Source organism: Pinus tabuliformis, chromosome 4_1, assembly GCF_031772625.1.
Source record: "Pinus tabuliformis cultivar Carrire ecotype Pingquan chromosome 4_1, CPIR1, whole genome shotgun sequence".
In the NCBI taxonomy this organism is placed as follows: domain Eukaryota; kingdom Viridiplantae; phylum Streptophyta; class Pinopsida; order Pinales; family Pinaceae; genus Pinus; species Pinus tabuliformis.
Genome location: NC_142303.1, coordinates 629710829 through 629734846, shown reverse-complemented (window position 1 = coordinate 629734846; position 24018 = coordinate 629710829). Strand labels below are relative to the sequence as shown.

Here is a 24018-nt window from a genome sequence, read left to right as displayed (position 1 = left end):
CTGCTCCACGTTATATTCGTTAAATTTGTAGTATCTTCAACCAATAAACTTGTCTAAAGTCATATTTATGAAAACAAAAGAAAATGTGACAAGGGTTTAATTCACACCATACTCATGTTATCATAAACATTTTATTAAAATAAAATTGTACAAATCAAATTCAAATCAAATAAAAAGTAAATAATTACACGTTAAAATTATAAAGTATTTAAAAGTTTTTAAATTTAAAATATATTTTATATTTTCAATTAAAAATTTTAATTTGAAATTATGAAAAAATAATTTGATTTAATTAATATATTTTAGATAATTAATTTTTGACAATGTAATAATGGATAATATAAAATATTATTTATAGAATTTTATTTTATTTTATTTTTGTTTTAATTAAATATCACAATTAATTCAATTGAAAAAATAATAAAATAACAATTTTTATTGTTATTATATGTTTAGAAAACCATAATACATTTTATATTATACTGGTTTATATGATATTTTTTTAATCAATTAATTTAATTTAAAGTTCAAAAATGCATAATTATTTTTAAAATAAATCTTAATTTTGAATCATGTATATTATTAAAATTATTCTAGAATATTCTATGAAAGTTAAATCTCTACCATTTACCTCATAATTAATAAGAATTAAATTAAAATTTTGATGTGAAGATATATACCTTTATATACTTACTAATTACATGTTAATAAAAAAATTATCTTCAAAAAAATCAATTTTTAAAACACAACATTACACATGGTCCAACATCCTCTCTGAATGTAAGCAACCATTATTAACCATGGTCCAATGTCACATTGTGACAAAGATTGTCTCAATATGAAACTTAGCCATGGGCAAGCATGGTCAACCATGGTCCGACTTTGCATTGTGACAAAGATTGTCTCAATATGAAAATCAATTATGGCAAACCATGGTCCAACATTGTATTGTGACAAAGGTTGTTTCAATATGAAAATCAACCATGGTAAACCATATTTATTTTACCATTTATAACACTTATCGTAGGGTTTATCATAGTATTTTCTCAATATGAAAATTAATTATGGTCAACCATTGTCAACATTGGTCAAACATGGTCGACCATGGTAAATTATTGTCAATCATGGCTACCAAGGTCAACAATGGTCCAACGTCACTTTGTGATAAATATTGTTTGAATATGAAAATCAAGCATGATCAAGCATGGTCCAATGTTGCATTGTGAGAAAGATTATCTCAATATGAAAGTCAACCATGGTCAACCATGGTCAAAAAACACGATCACATTGTGACAATTATTGTCTCTTGGTCCAACATCACATTGTGACAATCATGGTCATCCATAGTTGACCATGGTCCATCGTTGCATTTGACAAAGATTGTCTCAATATGAAAATCAACCATGGTCCAGTGGTCCAATGTCACATTGTGACAATGATTGTCTCAATATAAAAATCAACCATGGCCAACCATGGTCATCCATGCTCTAATGTCGCATAGTGAAAAAGATTGTCTCAATATGAAAATCAACCATGGTAAACCATGTTTATTTTAGGCTTTATAGTATTTATCTTAGGGTTTAGAATATTAATCCATTAGGTTTAATATTATTCCCTTGGGTTTATAATCCCTTGGGTTTTCAGTATTTATCTTTTGGGTTTATTATTTCCTTTGGTTTATAATATCAATTTGTTGGGTTTATTAACTTAGGGTTCATATTCCTAGGGTGTAATATTATTCATAGGGTTTATAATATTAATTCATGGGTTTAATATAAATCCCTTGGGTTTACAATTATGGTCAACTATGTTCCAACGCCACATTATCACAAAGATTTTCTCAACATGAAAATCAACCATGGTCCAATGTCACGTTGTGACAAAGATTATCTCAATATGAAAATCAATCATGGTCGAACATCGCATTGTGACAAAAAAAGTATGAATATGAAAATGAACCATGGTCAATCATTGTCAACCATGTTTATTTTAGGGTTTATAATATATACCCTAGGGTTTATATAGCTTGGGTTTATAATATTAATCTTTTGGGTTTAAGATTATTCCCTCGGGCTTCTAATACCTTGAGGTTTTAGAATTAGTCTCTTGGGTTTATAATAACAATCCTTTGGGTTTATTAATCTAAGTGTTCATATTCCTAGGGCATAATATTATTCATAAGGTTTATAATATTAACCCTAGGGTTTAATATAAATCCCTTAGGTTTATAATCATGGTCAACCATGGTTCAATATCACACTCTTACAAAGATCGTCTCAATATGAAAATCAACAATCATGAACCATGGTCAACCATGGTCCAACATTGCATTGTGACAAAGATTGTCTCAATAAAAAAATCAACCATGGTAAACCATGGTGACTCATGTTTATTTTAAGGTTTATAGTCTTTATCTTAGGTTTTATATAACAAGGGTTTATAATATTAATCCCTCGAGTTTAATACTATTCCCTTGGGTTTTTAGTATTACTCCCTTGGGTTTAGAATATCAATCCATTGGGTTTATTAATATAAGGGTTCATATTCCTAGTGTGTATTATTATTAATAGGGTTTATAATATAAATCCTTTGTGTTTAATATAAATCCCTTGTGTTTATAATCATGGTCAAATATCACATCATGACAAAGATTGTCTCAATATGAAAATTAATAATGGTCAACCATCGTTAAACGTCGCATTCTGACAAAGACCATCTCAATATGAAAACCAACCATGGCAAATCATGGTCAACCATGTTTATTGATGATGATGATGATAGTGGTTACCGTCCACTGAGACCAAATTGGTCTATCGGACCTATAATTTTCTTAGTTTTTATTCTGGCTTCTTGTCTTTCTTGGCGAGATTGTTGCTGTAGCTTTCCTTTTTTTTCTCTACGGTCTGCTAACTTCCTTTATCTTGCATCTCCTTCATCTCTTCTGGTTCTTGGGACATTGGTGTATTAGCTTCGTGATCTATTGTGTTCTTCCTTTTGAAGATAGTCGAAGAAGAAGTTTGGTCTAGGAAATCTGCTTTGCTGTTAAATGAAGATTTATTTTGTGCGGTATTCGAATCCTTATAACTATTTATTCTTGAGGGGTTGTCGAGTTCACTTTTTTGTTGTTGGGCAGGGATTTCCCCCTGCTTGTCTTGACAGTTGTTTCTTTCTTGCCAGATTCTTGTGATTCAGATTTTTCACTAGAGTATTCTTCTTTGATGACAGTGTAGTGTTCTTTTTGTGCTCCTTCCCACCATGTATATTTGTGGTGGTTTTTTCTAGCAGAATTTTCCTGGGAGGCTTTTGGGCAATTTTTGGCTAGATGGCCTGTCTCAAAGCAGGATCGACATCGGAAGAGGACACTTTCATAATCGAGCTTCTAGTTCCACACATAGTCTTTACTTGTTAGGTTTATTTCTGCTGGGAATCCGGCGCTGAAGTCCATTTCCACAAAAATGTGTGCATAGGTGGTTCTGGCATATTCTTCTGTTTCTGGGCACATGCAATAAAATTTCCCAATTGCATTTCCAATGGTTTTTAGTGAGGAGAGATTCCAGAGATGCAAGGGTAGGCTTGGCAATCTCACCCAAACTGGTGCTGAGGTTATGACTATTGTTGAGGGATCGAATGATGGGTTCTATGGCTTCATGAATAGGCCTGAGTTTTCCCAAAACCAAGGGTCGGAATCTAGAATACATTGTTTGCTTTCAGGATTTTCAAAATCTACTATAAAGAAACCCCTAGCACAGGGGTAGATATTAATTTCATCAGAAATGACAGGCTTCCATACCTCTGAGATCCAATTGTGGAGATTTGTTAGCCGTGGCCAAAAACCATTGAACCGAAAGATTGGGGCACTTTCAGAAAACTTCAAAACCTCGTCGAGTGAGGCCTGGACCACTTGGATAATGGGAGCTGGGGCTTCACTAACGATATGGGCAGGAGCTTGCCCTCCAAAAGCGGACAGAACTGAGCCAACAACTATTTTCGTGAAGCTGGGAGCCATATTTTACTTCCGTAGAGCCCTAGCTGCAGATAAGGCAGAAGATTAGATCTAGATCTACCCAAAAATTAGATCTAGAACCCTGCCGCAGAGTTAGATCTAGATCTAGCCACAGAAGATTAGATTAGAACCCAACCGCAGAGAAATAAGGTAGAAGATAAATCCACCTTACTCCCACGAAACTGGAAAAAAAAGACAATGGAGTTGTCGCACCCCAGCCCCCTCAACTCCCTTCACAACAAAGAAGAGATCTGGACTATGAAACCGGAAGAGATCTGCAGAAGAGATCTAGACTGTGAACTGGAAGAGATCTGTGGAAGAGATCTGGAATGTTGAAAAACCAAAAGAGATCTGGAATGAATCAATAGTGTGACTGTCTCATGTAATTCTTTTAAACACCAGTCCCGGCGACGACGAACCAAAGCAGCAGGGCTGCGGCCCTAGAACCCAGCCGCAGAGAAAAGAGATCTGCGGCCCTAGAACAAATTATTAACTCTTATTAGATCGCCTCAACTCGCCAGAGATCTATGGCTTATTATTATTAACTCTTATTATATACCTTGGGATTATAATATTTATCACGTGGGTTTAATATTATTAATCCCTTGGGTTTATTATTCCCTTAAGTTTATAATATCAATCCCTTGGGTTTATTAATCTACGGGTTCTTATTCTTAAGGTATAATATTATTCATATCGTCTATAATATTAATCCTAGGTTTAATATAAATCCTTTCGGTTTATAATCATGGTCAACCATTGTCCAATGTCACATTGTGACAAATATTCTCAATATGAATATCAACTTTGGTCCAACGTCACATTGTAACAAATATTGTCTCCATATAAAAATAAATCACTATCAACTATGATCCAACGTCACAATGTGACAAAGATTGTCTCAATATGAAAATTAACCATGGTAAACCATATTCATCCATAATTATTTTAGGGTTTATAATATTTATCATAAGATTTATATACCTTATAATATTAATCCCTTAAATTTATTATTCTATTAGATTTATAATCTTTTAAATTTATAATATCAATCCTTTTTTTAATACTCAATTACTAACCATCACCATTATTTTTTTTAATACTGAGTTCCTCACCATCGCCATTTAACCTAGAAATCAGGCTCTAATCCCTTCTCCCCTTGCCACTATGCCCTAACACTTACTACCATTACCAATTAATATCCCGTTCCTTCTTTTTTTTCCTTCCCTTTGAATTAATATAATCCAATACAATTGGCAGGGTATATTATTAATGACAGGTTTTTGGCGCCTACCACATTGGTTTATGACATAAATATAACTGATAACGTCGTTGGACTATGTTTGAAGCTTCCTATCGCTTTGCCTGTTAGAACGCCATCTCGATGCTTCGCAGTTTAGTGAGACCTTGCCAGGTGTACCGAACCACGTGGGCGCATATGGGTGTGGACAGAGTTATGGTTCTTGGACGGTCAAGATGCGAATTCAAGCATCAATGGCTCAGATTCAAACGCCTCCGATTATGTCTCAACCTAACCCCAATTGCTACTCATTTTGTTGTTCGGCGGTGGCGATTTCTCCTCTCAGCGGCGCAAGGGTTTCTCCTCGTAACATAATTTGCGAATAATTTACATTTTTTTTTGTTGTAGGATCGTGCGCCAGATTTAAATATAAGATCATCTCGTTCACCATGTAAATGACAGCTGAAAGAAATACACCCATTCGTTAAAGACCAGGCTATGAATTGATAACATTGATGAGGGCACCGATGATCTTTTTCTTTTTTTCTTGGTTCCTTTTGAAAATAACAAAAAAATATTAGAAAACTAATAAAATTAAACAGTGATTCTACATGTGGAAAGAACTGAAAAGAATCACTGAAACTTAATACCCAGGGATACGAGTTACCTCCAGCCATTGGTGATGTTTGATGAAAGCCACAGTCCACTTGCCTGCTACTTCTTCAGCACTCCAGCTTCAATCCAAGCAAAAGAAAAGAACACAAGAATTCTGAAGGCACTTCCAAGCTCGCTATCTCAGCTAGATGGTGTAAAACTGAAGGGGGTTGAGATATGAGCTTGGGGACCAAACAGATGAACATATAGCTAAGCTTCCATCAAGATTCTAAAAGCTATGTGTTAGGAAAACCACAAATCATGGTAGAGATCAGATCAAAGTGATGGACCACTTTAGTAGCTCCCAATTATAAATTTAGTAATTGCAGTTGATTTTCTTAACTTAAGGAAACTACTGCAGTTGGTTTCCATAAGTTAAGAAAAGCTGCAATTCCATAAATCAAGGTAGCTTTTGTGTAAAATCAATGGAGCTTAACATTCTCCCACTTGGTCCATACTTCCAAACTTAATGTCTCAAAAACCATTGACAATCTTTATTAAGTAATAGATACATGAATCATGGCGATAAGTACTCTAATGACGAGTATTATCTTCCATGTATTACTATGCATTTATTCTTATTCTAATTTATGTGGCAACAATTTCTTAATGAATAAATCTTATGTTTATTCTTGGTCCTTCTTAAATGAATTTTCTCAAATCAACTTAAGGTGCACATAAATATGAGAAAAAACATCACAATAATTAAGAATTTCATTAACATTGTCCATACAATGAAAAACTCCATAATGGAACCAAGTCCCATATTCAATACATGATCCTTTGAATTTAAACGGTGGCATGCCCTTAGTCAAAGGATCAGTGATCATTAACTCAGTGCTGACGTGCTCAATGACCACTTTCTTTTCTTTAACACGTTCCCTTATAGCTAAATACTTAATGTCGATGTGTTTATTTTTTTAGCCATAAAACCAGCAGCTGAATTATCACAATATATTCTCAATGGCTTAGAGATAGAATCCATAATTCTAAGCCCAGAAATGAAATTCTTAAGCCATACACCATGTAAAGCAGCCTCAAACAAGATATACATAAGCATGTAGTCTTTGGTCCCTTGAAGGTACCTCATTACTTTCTTTGCAGCTCTCCAGTGGTCTAAACCTGGATCACTCTGATATCGTCCCAACATTCCCACAACAAATGCAATGTCAGGTCTTGTGCAGACTTGAGGATACATTAGGAATTGTTGATCTCTTAGGTCTAGTAGATTTTCTTAATGTTGTACCATCATCTTCCTGAGAAGTATGTGGTTCAACTTGTTGTTCAAAAGTTCTTGGCAACTCTTGAACTCCTTGATCTACTGGAATATCGTCAGCAGCTTGTGGAACTTCAACAATTGGTTGTTCAACACCAGTTCGTACTTGAGGGGTGCTATGAATAATAACCAATCTATCACTTAAAGTGGAAAGTTGAGATTCTGAATGATCTTTCTCAGAAACTATGTTTCTGGTTTGATCGCTCCCACTGATCAAGTCATTTTCAAGAAACTTTGCATTTCTTGATTCCACAATCCTAGTGCTGTGAGATGGACAATAAAATCTGTAAGTATGTATGATTTCTAATATGTCTGAATTCCTATTGGCACCTTTCTTTGACTTGTTGGTCTGCTTTCCCTTTGTGCAGTCCACACAAGTCTCAAGATCAGTAAAATCTAGAGTATTAAGTATTCCTTCATTTACCAATCTTTTAATTCTATCTATGGAGATATGACCTAGTCTCCGGTGCCATAATTTAGAGGAAACTTCATTAATAACACATCTTTTAGTGCCAGTGTGAACATGCATTGAATCATATGTGACATTTTTTTGTAAATTAATGCAGTAAAGACCATTAGACAAAATACCATTCCCAACATAATCACATTTATAGAATAGACTGAAAGATTTTTCTGAAAAGTTTAAGGAATATCCAAAGGTACAAGCCTTGAAACTGAAATCAAGTTTCTAGAAAAACTTGGAACATAAAAGGTCTTTTCTAACTCCAAAACAAACCAATACTTAAAGTTAAATAACATGTTCCTATAGCTTCTACATGCGAGCCCATCTTGTTTCCTGATAAGATGCTTTGCTCACTTCCCACTGGCTTCCTTAGGTTCTGCAAACCTTGCAAGGAATTCGAAATGTGAATTGTTGATCCAGAATCAATCCACCATGTGTTAATATTAACATTAACCGTATCAGATTCATAACAAACAAACGAGATTACTTCCTCAAGTTCGGGAATGTCAGAACGAATTTCAGAGAAATTTGCAGGTTGTACTACTGCATCAAAATAAAAAATCACATGCTTATGTTGAGGTTTAATAAACTTTCATGTTTTACCAATGTAAAACATGCTAAAAAGAATTGAATCAATTGACATGAAAATTGCCTGTGGGCTAAATTTTCAATTCAAATAGATTCAATAAAACTTTATGAACTTTCATGTTTTACCAATGTAAAACATGCTAAAAAGAATTGAATCAAATGACATGAAAATTGCCTGTGGGCTAAATTTTCAATTCAAATAGATTCAATAAAACTTTATGAACTTTCATGTTTTACCAATGTAAAACATGCTAAAAAGAATTGAATCAAATGACATGAAAATTGCTTGTGGGCTAAATTTTCAATTCAAACAGATTCAATAAAACTTTATGATAAAACTTATTAATTCATAACTCCTGTGGGTAGGTTATGAAATTTTATCCTAATTAATCACATAAATATAATAAAAATTCCTGTGGGATAAAATTTATTATATTCAGTGTAATTAATTACAATTTAATGTCTAAATAATCTTTATGTGATCTTGCCAATCAATATATAATTTTATTTAATTAAAGATGCTGTGGCTATTCTCTAATTAATTAAAATCATATGGATCACTAGACATTATTTTGTTGCATAAACAAAACTTAACCAGAGAGAAAAATAATGTTTACTGAAAGGAGTAAGTCAAATTTACATTCCTTAGTCTAACTGTCCCATAATTTATTTAAGACTAATCCTTAAATTAATCACAAAATGGGCTCTAAACAATTTGCAAACAAAACTGCAAATTTGAAATCGTGTAATTACTTTTATTGAAGTGGAATAAATGTGTCATCCCATAATAACTATAACATTAATATTAATGCTCATTGGGACAAATTTAATTTAACTTTATGTTTTACCAAACATTGAAATTTATGCTTATTGCCACAAATTCAATTTAAAATAATGTTTTACTTCGACCCGAGAATGTTTTATTCAAATTTTCTATTTTATAATTATGAAAATCCAACTACCACATGACAATTTACCAGGTTCCCATTCTCGGATATAATATAAAAATATTATGCAGCAGAAATATTCTAATAAATTTTGATGAACGCAGTAAATAAAACAATAGTGAAGGCTGCTAGGCCACATGGATCTACGTCCAACTATTGTCCTTATTATAACCTAGTTGCCAGGTCGCATCAAAGTTTTGAGAAATAGAATAATCTCAACATGGAAAGCTGACTGACTTATGTGCTTCTTTAAATTATAAAACAACTTTCCATTGCCTATGTTATCATGAAATGAAAGCCATAAATAAAACGATGGTGGTAGTTGCTAGCCACGAGTCCCGACTATTTATCCCGCATGAAGTCAAAAAATTTGAAATCAACTAGGTCAATAAAAATGAAATACAAGGACATTTGACAGTTATTACGTGAATATTGAAGGAAATGCGTAGAATGGCTTTAACAAAATGGCTAAACAGAAATATTTTTCCCGTTCATGACCTAATTTTCACCGTTCAAACCTTGCAGCCTCGCATTTCTACAATATTATCTGTCTACGCTTAATCCTTGGTCAAATTTATGTTTTAATTGTTAAAATTCCAAAGCGTGAGCCCCATCTTGACCGCCTAATCAACCCCAGGTGCAGATCAGAACCATCATTAGAAAAATTCTTGGCACAGATCATAGATTAGAAGCTCATATTCTTGAAACGTTTTGTGAAGTTTGACTAAGATAGTCTTCTTAGATTGGCTAACAGAATAGTGAGCTAATTGAATATTCGATTTTTGAATGGAATGGATACACACAAGGGAATTATTAAAGCAAATCGGCGGTGAAATCGCCATGAGCAACGTTACTGCTGAGAGCATATAAAACTAACAAGCATTTTCACGATAGGAAGGAAAAGAATTGTTGAATTTACAAAAGCGTATCATTAAAACTCATTTTAAAGTTATAAAATGAAACTGTCCAACCAAGCCCTAAACCCCGAGGTAACTGCAAATGATGTTTAGGTCCTGGCATTCGCCACTGAAAGGTTGTGAGCTTCGAAATGCATAGACAGGTTTATGATATATTTCAGAGAAATACAGAATTAAAATATAGAAATTCTTTCAGACCCCTGTTTGCAGCAGCAATGCTTGCTAACGAATCAGGAGGACAAGCTTCTTGCATACTATTTACAGTAATACGCAACGTAAGCAGATTTGATAACCTCGATAACTCTCTCAGGTCCCCATTTCCGAAGTTCAAAGACAATTCCTGCAGATGGAGACAATGTGTAGCCAGAGACCTAAGGACCAAGGTAATGTCGATGGAATCATCAAAGACGAATGAGACCTTCCTAAGCGTTGGACAATTCTCGCCTATTCTTGACAAACCAGACTGAGTGAATCTGAAAGGGCCATTTAAACTCAATTCTTGGATATTCTTGCAATTTTTCAGTGAATCGAGGGCAATATCAGACAAATTCATGCAATACCCGAGGCTGAGAGATTTAAGCATCTTACAAATCCTGGCGATGGCCTCGATGCCAGAATCCAGCAAATTGGGTATATCACACAAGGCAATTTCCTCGAGCATTGTACAATTAGTCACAAACTTGAGTCAGCTTGTGTGAAGCCCATGTGAGCACATCGTTCCACTGTTTGCAAACCATGGACGCTGAGAGGAGATCTTGCGTCTCTGACAGACGTGTCAGGATGCGGGATAACACTCCACTGTCTGCCATGGCCACCTCCGCGCTGCTCTCCATTGCTGTAATTGAACCCTCTACAACTTCTTTCATCATTTTTATTAACTAACATACCACAGTGAAAGAAAAATGTTGCGATACGAGGGAACCGTCATTTTTATTAACAAACATACACCACGAAGCAGAGAAAGGGATTTGTCTGAAATGTGTGAACATTATGTGTCGGTTTGGAAAAGTACAAATACAAAGTATTCGAATCGCACACCAAGGCAGAGGTAAATTCGGCTCTGATACCAACTATTAGAAAACTAATAAAATTAAACAGTGATTCTACATGCGGAAAGAACTGAAAAGAATCACTGAAACTTAATACCCAGGGATACGAGTTACCTACAGCCATTGGTGATCTTTGATGAAAGCCACAGTCCACTTGCCTGCTACTTCTTCAGCACTCCAGCTTCAATCCAAGCAAAAGAAAAGAACACAAGAATTATGAAGGCACTTCCAAGCTCTGCTATCTCAGCTAGATGGTGTAAAACTGAAGGGGGTTGAGATATGAGCTTGGGGACCAAACAGATGAACATATAGCTAAGCTTCCATCAACCTTCTAAAAGCTATGTGTTAGAAAAACCACAAATCAAGATAGAGATCAGATCAAAGTGATGGACCACTTTAGTAGCTCCCAATTATAAATTTAGTAATTGCAGTTGATTTTCTTAACTTAAGGAAACTATTGCAGTTGGTTTCCATAAGATAAGAAAAGCTGCAATTCCATAAATCAAGGTAGCTTTTGTGTAAAATCAATGGAGCTTAACAAAAAAAACATATATATATATAAAGTTAATAATTCATTAAATACATTATTCTCGTCCATTAATGATGACAGGGAATATAGAATGGTAATAAAATATCTTAATAAGATAGAGATGATACCAAACAACCCTATCATATCAAGATCCCTCTAATCTTCAAATACGTGCTTCGGTGTAAATTCTTCCCGGTTTGCAGAAGTAGCCTTTCGTAGGAGCACAGTGCACATATTCTGAGCACACGCAGAGTCCTTCGAGAGCACATTCATCTTTCCATATGATCACTCTTGCATTTCGTATTCCCAAAACATTGTGTTGGGAATTTTTCTGGTAAAATACCAAAAATAAACAAATTAATTGAACACAAAGACAATGCTCTGTTTTTCTCCATAGGATCTTAGCACATGGAAGCTTAAAAAAAATTCTGAGCACACAGAGTTTTTCCTCATACAAAATAAAACTTGTATTCATTAATCAAAGAGAACTTCAGTTACAAATTTTTTCCTCTCTATCCAGGATTCACCAAGAGATTATGCTGAAGAGCATCTTCCTCTTGACAGAGGGATTCACGAATAGAATGCTTCAAAATGCAGTGCCAAAACCAAAACATTCTCTGCACTGCTATGCATACCCATTACATTGTTCTTCTACGCTGCTGCGTCTACTCTACTGCATTGTTGTGCATTCTCATTACTTTTCTCCACGCTGATGCGTCTACACCTGCACTGTTGTGCTTTTCCCTACATGTTATTGTGCTGTTGCACTTCACTTTCTCACATTCACACTGCTGTGTGAGAATTCTTTACCTGTGCACTGATGCGTGGTTCCCTTCTTCACAATGGAAAAACTTTTCTTTTTACTGCTGCGTGGATTACAATACTTATATAACCAACACAAAAAACATTACATATATATCTACAAAAAAACTTGCATACGTTTTCTTGTCCCATACTCCCGTGGATAAAAAAAAAAAAAAATTAAAGACCTTTTACCAACATTCTACAAATGCAGTAAATTCCATTAAATTACTTCACTGGCAAACTGGCGGTCTTCTGATTCAATCTGAATGAGTTAATGAACAAAAATGGAGTTCCATGCTGCGAACTGCTCGAAGTTGTCCTTCTCGTCCTTGGCTGAGCTGCTCTTTAACTGCGGTAGCTGAAAATTCAATGTGCAAGAGCTGGATTGCAACCTGCTTCTTTGCGTGCCCAAAAATGGGCAAACTTGAACAAATGGATCGGTTTGACTAATGGTGTGCTCTGCGATAGCTCAGGTCGCATCGCATCACGAACTCAAAGCAGAGGGTTAATGCGCAGGGTTTTGCGATCTGCGATTGCATCGCATGATCGCATCGCATCGTCGCAGCGCAGGGGACAAGCCGTGGAGGGAGCGATCTGAGATTTGCGATCTGAGATCGCATCGCATCGCATCGCGATCGAGGAAACAACGGGTTATCGTGCGATTTTTCTGCTGAAGTGTTCGCAATCTCTGTTCAACTGTCGCTGCAGTTGAAATTATAACTTCAACACATCGTCGGTCCATTCATTGGACAAAATTCTGTTAGGATCGTACTTGTTTTTCACTACTATATTTGTTATATTTTTTTATAACCCCATCAAAGGCAATGTTTCGGTTCTTTCCCCAGTGAGGCAGAGCTCCATATTTCATGAGGGCCATTTGCTCAATTTCCTCAAACACATCTTCATACAGTCTGGGACTGTTGGTGTCACGCCCCTACACCAGCGGTAGTCTTTCAACCGCTTATAGCGAGGTGCGACACCACCGAACGCTTTCTTTTCACCAATACTCACCTTCGTGGACTACGCCTAATTCACTTATCCTTACTTAGTTTGTTTTTCGCAACCAAGTAAAATGCATTTATCCTTTATACTTAATGAAGCCCATACTCATTCATTATCCATATGCAATTAACCAAGAACATCAACAATTGCAAACAAGTATAAAGGGAGGGGAAACTCCCGAACAGTCTGCCCAACAATATATTATAACAGTTTCTTCAATAATACATCATCAAGTATACTTGGCAAAACTCCAAGTCTATACTTAGAATAATTTTACAATCAAGGCATAGAACAGCCTTTTACAACATCAATGCCAATCTACACGGTAGGAGGGTGCTCACCCGAGACACCTAAGACTCCCCCTTAGACTCTGCACGATTTCCACCTCAAACCGCACTCTGATCGACCTACGACTGACCTCCGGTAAAACTGTGCACTTCCACCTTAGAGCGCATGAGCTATGCGCACTCTAACTTATTTCTGCGCCCTTTTTACCCCTTGTCCAATGCATAGAAGAGATGCTCCTTCGTTTGATGTCCAAATGGGCTCAAGGCTCTCTGTATTTATACAAATCTCTGCGTGGGTTTTGGGAGGGTGTCTAGCCTTAAGGCCGGCCCCATAAGCCATCACTACACGCCCACATGTACTCCATTACAAGTCGGCCTAGCTCCATAATACATCGCATATAAATAAGAGTTCAACACTTAGTTTATTTTAAGTGTTTCTCCCTATCGTCGCACTTAACGTCACATATCGTGGTGAGGATTGTCGCATTTCGCCGCATGAGGAGCGCGCGCCCGTCGCAAGTCCGCCCGCTCGTCGCACCGATGTGCGCCTGCCGTGCCCGTGCACCCGTCGCACTCGATGCTCAACCGCCTGAGTTTGCGAAGACCTTACATCCTCCTCCACGTGAAATCGTTGTCGTCCTCGACAACATACCATCTCGGTAGCTCTCCACCAAGATCATCATCAACCATGATGTCAACTCCTCCACATAAGGCAACCATCCCTGCAACATATGTAGAATCCCATCTCCATCATGCTCCACCTTAGTGACTAACTATCACCAAGACAACCATACCAAGGTATATACCTCTACGGTATGTACTCCATCAGATATCATCTTGATCCATGATCATTGACCCCTTTGCCAGAATCTCCACTGTAACAACTCATGTCAACCTCATCATGTGTCACCATGTGAACCTCTATCATGATACTCCAACAAAATGTCAACACATCTCTGTACACTTCGCGACCCCATGTCTGAACTAGTTGGGTAGCTAATCCAACCATCACGCTCAATCCATGAGAGTGAACATCCTCATGCCATCATCTGTTGTTCCTCAAAAATCTGCCACATTCTTGACTCATCAAGAATCTACCTCCATAATCCATGCTCAGGTCCATGGAAACTCCATCCATCTGCAACATGTCATGATGCTTGATGCCAAGCCATCCCTGCACCATCAATCATACCTGCTTAAAACATGTTTAAGGACTCACTTCCATGAACAGCTAACAATGAGCCCCATCTTCTTCATCCATCTAAGAAGATGTAGAGGGATTAGAGCCTGAAGGCTCTCCTTTACTAATCAACTCAATCCATCTGTCAGGATCCTCAATCTCCATCCTTTGTAGATATGCCTCCCGGTCTTCCTTCTGGACATCCGGCCTCACATACACCTCAACATCATCATCATCATCCTCCACCAACTCTAGCCTTCTTGTCAAATCCAAGATGCTATCTGAAAGTGATCTAATGACCAATTACTGCTCCACAAGCTTTGTCTCAATAGTGGACAACCGCTTGTTCACCTTCTCCTTATCCTCCATTTGCATCACTCCCAATTTACAATCCGGCTTTGTTACACCAATGGTTGGAACACCAATGGGTACATCTTCCTTTCCATCATAAATGTAGAGCTTCCTCAAATGTGGTACAACCATAGCTTCAAATTGTTTCATAAATTTCATCCCCAATACAGCCTCATAGTCATCAATCCGCACTATAGTGAAGTCCACCTTCCCGGTCCCTTCACCAAGTGTAGTGTCCACCTTCTCAGCTATACCAAGAATCTCCATAGGAGGAGAATTCACTGTCTTCATTTGTGCCTTTGCCGGTACAAACTTCAGCCCAATTCTTCTCGCAGTATCTTCACTCATGAAGTTGTGAGAAGCCCCACTATCCACCATAGTGAGTACATCAGCACCTCCAACCTTCATCTGAACATACTCCAACCTGTTCCTCTCAGGATCTCTCCTAGAGACCACCTCCGTAGTAGCGGAAGCACCAAGTATCTGCACCATCCCTACAGAAGCACCTTCATTCTTTCCATCAGATTCAACCTTTTTCTTCAAGGCTTTGAGATGCCTTACCTCAAGAGCTAGGCAATCCCACTTCTTCTGATTTAGTTCATGTCTTATCTCTAGTTCCTTGAATTCTGCTTCAAGCAAGACCATCTCCTTTGCAAGTTGAGAGGCTTCCTCCTCATTCTGGTCAGAAACCCCTTCCTTAGCCAAGGCATGAAGAGCACTCTTCGTTTCAAACAACCTTTTGCTACATTCTGCAAATCCCTGTTTTACTTCCCTTGACTCTTCAAGTAGGTTCCCTTCAAACTCTTCGAAGGTTGCAAAACCCAATCTCTGCCAGATAGACATTTTTACCAAGTCGCCTACAATTAGAACCAACCCTTGTTCCACTTGTGTGAAACGGTTTCCTTCACCTGCAAGCACCTGTCAAATTTCCAAGTGTACCCACACTTGCTTCAAACCGAAGTCTTGTTCTCACTTGTCAAGTGTACACCGGCTCCAATGCTTCAACACCTGAACCTGTTCACAAGCTTCAATCTTCACGAGCAAACCTTGCTCTGATACCACCTTCACTTCGGTGAAGGTGTGTAGCAGCTTACACCTTCAATACCCTGAATCAGCTGCTCCGATACCACCTGTCACGCCCCTACACCAGCGGTAGTCTTTCAACCGCTTATAGCGAGGTGCGGCACCACCGAACGCTTTCTTTTCACCAATACTCACCTTCGTCAACTACGCCTAATTCACTTATCCTTACTTAGTTTGTTTTTCGAAACCAAGTAAAATGCATTTATCCTTTATACTTAATGAAGCCCATACTCATTCATTATCCATATGCAATTAACCAAGAACATCAACAATTGCAAACAAGTATAAAGGGAGGGGAAACTCCCGAACAGTCTGCCCAACAATATATTATAACAGTTTCTTTAATAATACATCATCAAGTATACTTGGCAAAACTCCAAGTCTATACTTAGAATAATTTTACAATCAAGGCATAGAACAGCCTTTTACAACATCAATGCCAATCTACACGGTAGGAGGGTGCTCACCCGAGACACCTAAGCCTCCCCCTTAGACTCTGCACGATTTCCACCTCAAACCGCACTTTGATCGACCTACGACTGACCTCCGGTAAAACTGCGCACTTCCACCTTAGAGCGCATGAGCTATGCGCACTCTAACTTATTTCTGCACCCTTTTTACCCCTTGTCCAATGCTTAGAAGAGATGCTCCTTCGTTTGATGTCCAAATGGGCTCAAGGCTCTCTGTATTTATGCACATCTCTGCGTGGGTTTTGGGAGGGTGTCTAGCCTTAAGGCCGACCCCATAAGCCATCACTACACGCCCACATGTACTCCATTACAAGTCGGCCTAGCTCCATAATACATCGCATATAAATAAGAGTTCAACACTTAGTTTATTTTAAGTGTTTCTCCCTATCTTCGCACTTAACGTCGCATATCGTGGTGAGGATCGTCGCATTTCATCGCATGAGGAGCGCCCGCCCATTGCAAGTCCGCCGGCTCGTCGCACCGATGTGCGCCCGCCGTGGCCGTGCGCCCGTCGCACCCGACGCTCAACCGCCCGAGTTTGCAAAGACCTTACAGTTGGGATCCTTGGCCCGCTAGTACGTCATTTCGATGTCTACTGAGTCCTCTTCATTTACGAAATAAGCACTCGAAGCTTTTACATAACGCATTACAAAACCATAGTAGAGTTCAACCCCACACAGGCTGCTCGGAATGGTGTCCCGGAGGTTCTTCGCGTCGTAAAGGAATTGTCCAATATTGGACACCCTGATACTGAGTCCATTCTGAAAGAAGAATAATCCTTTGACCCGAGGATCCCATGCGCACGCTGTCAGCAGTTCGTCCTCTGGGCTGCTCAGACACGAACCATCAACTTGCATGTTATTCTGATACCCAATTACTGGATATCCCAGAAAGAGAACACCGTTGTTCTTGAGTCCTGTACCAGCTCCCAGAATTGTAGATACCTGAGTGAACCCTCACGCACTTGCTGTTAGCATCATCGGTAGCTTCATCATGTTCCTCTGTAAAATCATGGCATATATAATTAGATGTACATCTTTCCCCGGACACCTGTATGCAGGTTTGCATGTATTATAAACTTTGACATGTTTGAAAATAAATTATGACATTGCCATGAAACTCTGACGTAGTGCAGATTAGATGTAATATATGAGGCCTGACTCACGTTTCATTCAAATGTCTATTAGGCATCAAAGTTACAAAATTATAGTAGTGGTAAACGTTTGATGAATAACTTTAAATAGAAAAGATCATTGTCACACTAGGTGGGTATGTATTCAAAAACTTTTTAAAGTTACACAATGATAGTAGTATTCCATCTTTGATGAATAATTTTAAATAGAAAAGATCATTGTCACAATAGGTGGGTATGTATTAAAAACATTTTAATGAGGTAGTTAATTATAAATTTAAAATTTATTTGAAGTATTTGATAATAAGATTGGTATCGATAGAAATTTAAATCATAAAATTAGAAGTTTTTTATTTATTGAATTAATTTATATATATATATATATATATATATATATATATATATATATATATATATATATATATATATATATATTTTAAAGCTGTAGTTAAGCTAGACACTAAATTGGTGTAGAAGACAAGCCACTTATCTTAGTCTTCAGGTGTCATGCAAATGTTTATTAGGCATCAAATTTGCAAAATAAGATAATCACAAGATTGGTATTGGTAGACACTTAAATCATAAAATTAGAAGTGTATCTATTTAAAAAAAACCTTTTCATATATATATATATATATATATATATATATATATATATATATATATAATTTAAGGTGGCAGCCAAGCCATACATCAAATTGGTGTATGAGACCCCCTAGAGACCCACTTTTTGAGTGCTAAGTCTATGAAAGCATACATACTCTACCCCCTCTAGTTTTGAACCTGTGACCTCTTAAGTGAAAATGCATGTTGTTAACCATTAGGCCCTCTCAAACTATATAATCACAATTTTTTATTAAGAAAATGCAAATAATTAAATAAATTTAATTACAACTTTTCATTAAAATGTGATGAGAAAAACTTTTTTTCATATAAACACTTATCAACTTTAAAAAAAAAAATTAATAATAATGATATAAAAAATTATATTTTAAATTTTATATTTTATATTTTATATTTTAAAAATTTATAAGAATTTATTTTAACAATATAATTTAAATAGTAAAAAATTACAATTAAATTTAGATTAAAAAAATAAAAATAAATAAATTACTATTATAATAATAAATTATTAAATACAGTTTACATCCTATTACAAGATTATGAAAAATAACCATATAAAATAAATAAACTATTATTTAATAAATAATTTGTTAAAATAATAAATTGGAATTTACTCAATTTCACTTTAAAAAGATAAAGTATAAAGTATTTAGGGTCAAGAATTGATGACAAATGAATATTCGCACTCCTTAGTAAATTTCGCACTCCTTACTTTACTAAAAGATCATTAGTTCAAATGCTTCCCAGACTAGAGAGAGTTTCATAAATAACTCTTTATATAATATATGTGGTATAATATGACTATGAAAATTTGATAAATATAAATTATAAAGAAATGCGCTAACCAAGATATATTATTTCAAATTTGAGCTTTAAAGCATAAAATTGTTACAATAATTGAAATTTGCCCTGAAATCTTGTCCACAGTGCAGAAAAAACTGCTACATACCCACCTAATATTGACCTTACCTCGTTCAAGTTTTCATGAATTTTCACTAATTGACCCTTCTTCATGGGAATAAAAAAATTCAATGATTATTCTTTTAACATTAATGAAACTATAGATATTAGGTTGTATGGTAAAATCGCAGTTAAAGTCTGAATACGTTAATAAATATGTACCAGATTTGATTAATCTGCACGTTAAACCGATATTAATTGACCTTTTTTGTTAGGTTAAAATAGGTTCAACCATTATTTTTTTGTTATTAATGAAATAAGATATTTTTGTTATTAATGAAACAAGATATTAGATTGTAGGATTCGATCGAAGTCAAGGTCTAAATATGATAATAAATATGCACCAGTTTTGATTCATCTTCACGTGAAACCCATGTTCATTACTAATTGATCATTTCTGTCAGGAAGTTCAACGATTATCTGTTTAACACTCATGAAACTATAAATATTAGAAAGTATGATCCAATGGCAGTTAGGGTCTGAATATGTTAATGAATATGCACCATATTTGATTTATCTGCACGTGAAACCTATTTTCATGATACAGTTTCATGGCCACATTCTTATACCCTAGAGTTATTCTTTTCAGATTTTAGAATATTTGGGAAATTTTGATGGGAAGAAGAGAGTTTGCCTTCATTAGATTTCATTCTTATGAGTTAAATTTCCAATATATTCTAAAACCTACGATCAAATCAAGTTAATCAAGTTAAAAATAAAATAAACAAATAATTGATTAAATCATTATCATTCTGGATTTTGACATTGGCATTTCTCTTACCTGCATCCCTGATGCTGGCCGTTGAAGTGGACCGAAAACCGATGAAATCATTTACCCCATCTCCATAAGAATTAACGGGCACTCGATCGTCCACTCTATAGACAACCTTTCGTTGAGCAGGATACCATATAACATCTCCGAATTCGTGCTCCAGGCCAAACTGCACAATCATGCTTTCCAGATCCGAATCATCCTTCACAACGTTTGTGATGGAACGTTTAAACAAAGGTTGTAGTTGTTGGGTTACCTGTATAACACAACATAGTATACATAAAATTCGAATCCCTTGGAGAGCTTCTAAACAACAGTATTTATAGCAAACCAACGCTATGAGACAAGTGGAAGCATTTTCGTGAAGCCACAGTAAATTCAATGAGAATAATCCAACGTTCACGTCATGAAATTATTGAATCTCTTGGGCAGCTTCTAAACAACAGTACTTATAAGAGATCAGCTATCAAAACTATGAGATAAGTGGAAGAATTTAATAAAGCCACAATTCCGGAAAAGTGAAATGTTGTTGTGCATTATGGATTGTCAACATGGCAAAGAAGGAAATTGGAAAAACAATGCGCCAATAATTACCTGGACCCCTTACTACATTGTCCTTAATACATGCATGTGTAAGATTATCCCTAATTCTTATAGTTTTCTAAAGAAACAATCACCCAAAATATTCATAACTTTTAACTCTAAAAACATCAGCCTTAGCTTATGTTATTTATAAATTTGTACATCAATCTGTATTCACCAATATTAAGATTGACTTTGCTTCTTGCTCATCAAATATTCAGAATTTCAATTTTATTAATGGCAAAAAGCAAGTTATGCATGATGAAAGCTAAATTACCCATTAACTATTCCAATTGGATGTTTATTGTTATGGAATAAATATTGATAGTATTTTATAGATTACTGGTTTTAGATTTGTTTTTCTGGTTTAAATTTAGCATTACAATTTTTTTATTATAATAGTATTTTTTAATGCATAAATAATATAATATATAAATTGTGTTTTTGAATTTATAAATAAATTTAATCTTTTAAAACATCTAAATACTAATATTATATAAACTACCGCAACCATATTAAAAATACTAATATAGTTGATAACTTGATATAGCTTAAAGTTTTATTTATATTTACCATGGATAAATATATAACAAAAAAACAATTGTAACAAAAATATTATTATTAAATTTGATTTTACAATTTTTAAGAAACTCAAATCTTGATAAAAACAGAAGTGTTGAAGAGTTTCTATCCTTTACAACCAAGATATAAGGGGGTGTTTGTAAAACTAGATATGCTAAAAAATTGGTGAGCCTCCAGCCACTAAGCAGCAATCTTGCTCTCTTCAAACATCAATTTTTTAAAATTTATTAAAACTCAATACAACCCAACAAATTATCTAACACAGTACAAAATAAACATTAATCCAAACACATACGCATGCCTACCATATTCTCTTGAAAATCAATCTAGACTATGAACTAAAAAAATCAACCAATCCTCGTTTAAATGAATAACCAATCCTCATTTAAATGAATAACAAGCCTAAATCCTCATTTAAATGAATAACAAGCCTTTAGCTATATAGCTGATAGTCCTGTTTCAAACGATTATATCCCAACCATAATAAAATGAAAGTATGCTCATGATGAAATTCAATTCGTTTCAATTGTTTTGCTAGGTCATTACTACCTGGGAAATGACACCGATAATGCCCGACGAAACTTTGGCTGCATTGAGATCCTCATCTGCTTCAGTAAGACTCACAACTTTAGCATATCCCTCAGCAGGGGAAGCTGGTACTACTAACCTCACCCCCACAACATATTCGTGAACAGCACTTCCATTGCCAAACAGGGAACTACCATGAGCACCGGTGCCTAGTATTCCCCCAAGAGTCACACCCAACCAGTAAGGCGAATGAGGCAAAGCAGGGCCTTCTGTGGCAGCAGCACCAATGAGATTCTTTAGGGTTATACCGCTATGGAACGTCATCCTCAAACTAGGCTTATCCACAGATACAACATAGTTTAGATCCCGAGTGCTGATAATGAGACCGGAATCCCCACCGGGACATACCAGCTTGGGAATACTGTGGGCGTAGCGCGTCACAACTCTCATCTTCTGGTTCTTCTGAACGGCATCGGCAACAGACGCCAGAAGCTCATCTTCTGTGGAAGGATACACGACTTGGGCAGCCCTGCAGATATTTCTATCTGGAAACACCCCATAAGCGTTCGAAACAGTGCAGTTTGTAAATCCATTAGAACATTCAACCACGGGACCCGGGGGACTACAATTCGCGATCCGGGCCAACAGAAAGAGCGCACAAAAGATCAAAATAGCTCTCTGAAACTCCATTCGACAACATAACCCAAACCGAGTATCGCTGAGTGAGCAAACGATCCGTATGAATAGCTGGAAAACAGATTTTTATTAAAATATTCATTCGGTAGGAATAGCTCTAATGGAAGCCCACCCAAAAAGACGTGTGGCCAATTTTATTTTAGATTTAAAAAAAAACGTGTGGTCAATTTTATCCGCAACAAGATTAAGTGTTAATGTATACAGCTTTTATACCTATGGAATTTTATTTTAGATTTAAAAAAAAACCATTGACAGAGATTATGTAACTATCTTATCAAGAATTTAGTGAATATAAAAATATTATAAAATAAAGTAAAAGTAAAATATTTATATAATATATTGATTTGGAAATGAGTTATGGTTTTTGGCAAGTGGTATTGATAAGCCATGGTACTAGCGCATGGTATTTTAACAAACCCTATTTATAAATTAATAATATCCGTGGTAAAATGGGGGTAAATATCCATGGCTAAGAATCTTGTTATATTCTAAGTATTAAGTTTTAATTTAATAAATGTTATTAAATTAAAAATATTAAAATATTTAACGACCCAGATCCATCTTAACTTTGGATCTACCAAATAAATGTTCTATATTGTTATAATCACTTAAATCCAAAAATTCTTTATGTTGTGATATAAGTTAAGTAATTGTAGATAGAACATAAACCATATAAACCATATGCACAATAGAAGACAACCAAGAATTCAATGAGACACACAGAAGTTAGGTCAATAACCAGGGAAAAACCCACAAGGGGAAAACCCAACCAGATTCTTCTTCTATTAGAAATCAATTGTTCAGTCTCTCTCTCTCCCTATCTCTCTCTCTCCAACACTCTCTCTCTCTCTCAAGTTCGAATTCTCCTTTCACAAGCATAATTAAGTGTATCAAGTGAGGATGAGAGAGAGTAACTCCTATGCCTTGAGGAGGAGTTACACACGCCAAAATAAGAATGTAATTTATGCCATAAAGGAGAGGAGTGTAACGTATGCATTTAGGAGAGAAGTGTAATTTATGCCATTAAGGAGAGAAGTGTACGCATTAAAGAGGTGTAAGAGAAATATTTTTATGATGAGTCATTAAAGTCTCTAAGAGAGTGTAAGAGGTAGAGAGAGTAATGAATCCATAGAGAGAAAGAAAGTAACATATGCATTAATTGAGGAGAGTTACATATGACATGATTGAGTCCGATCACTGAGAGACTTGAATTTATGTTATAATATAATAATATCATAAAGAGGATAATAGTAATAATAATATATTGATGATTAAGTTAAAAATCAAGTAATTGAGATT

At 35.7% G+C, this 24018-nt stretch overlaps 1 pseudogene across 1 annotated transcript; it reads right to left on the bottom strand.

Moving 5' to 3' along the window:
- Positions 1 to 17367: 17367 nt before the first annotated feature.
- Positions 17368 to 22820, bottom strand: LOC149177615 (L-gulonolactone oxidase 2 pseudogene; annotated as a pseudogene). Its single transcript, XR_016258401.1, has 3 exons — positions 22045 to 22820; positions 20341 to 20587; positions 17368 to 17844 (listed from the first exon to the last, which is right to left on the bottom strand). The product of XR_016258401.1 is annotated as an L-gulonolactone oxidase 2 pseudogene (transcript).
- Between the last annotated feature and the right edge of the window lie 1198 nt (positions 22821 to 24018).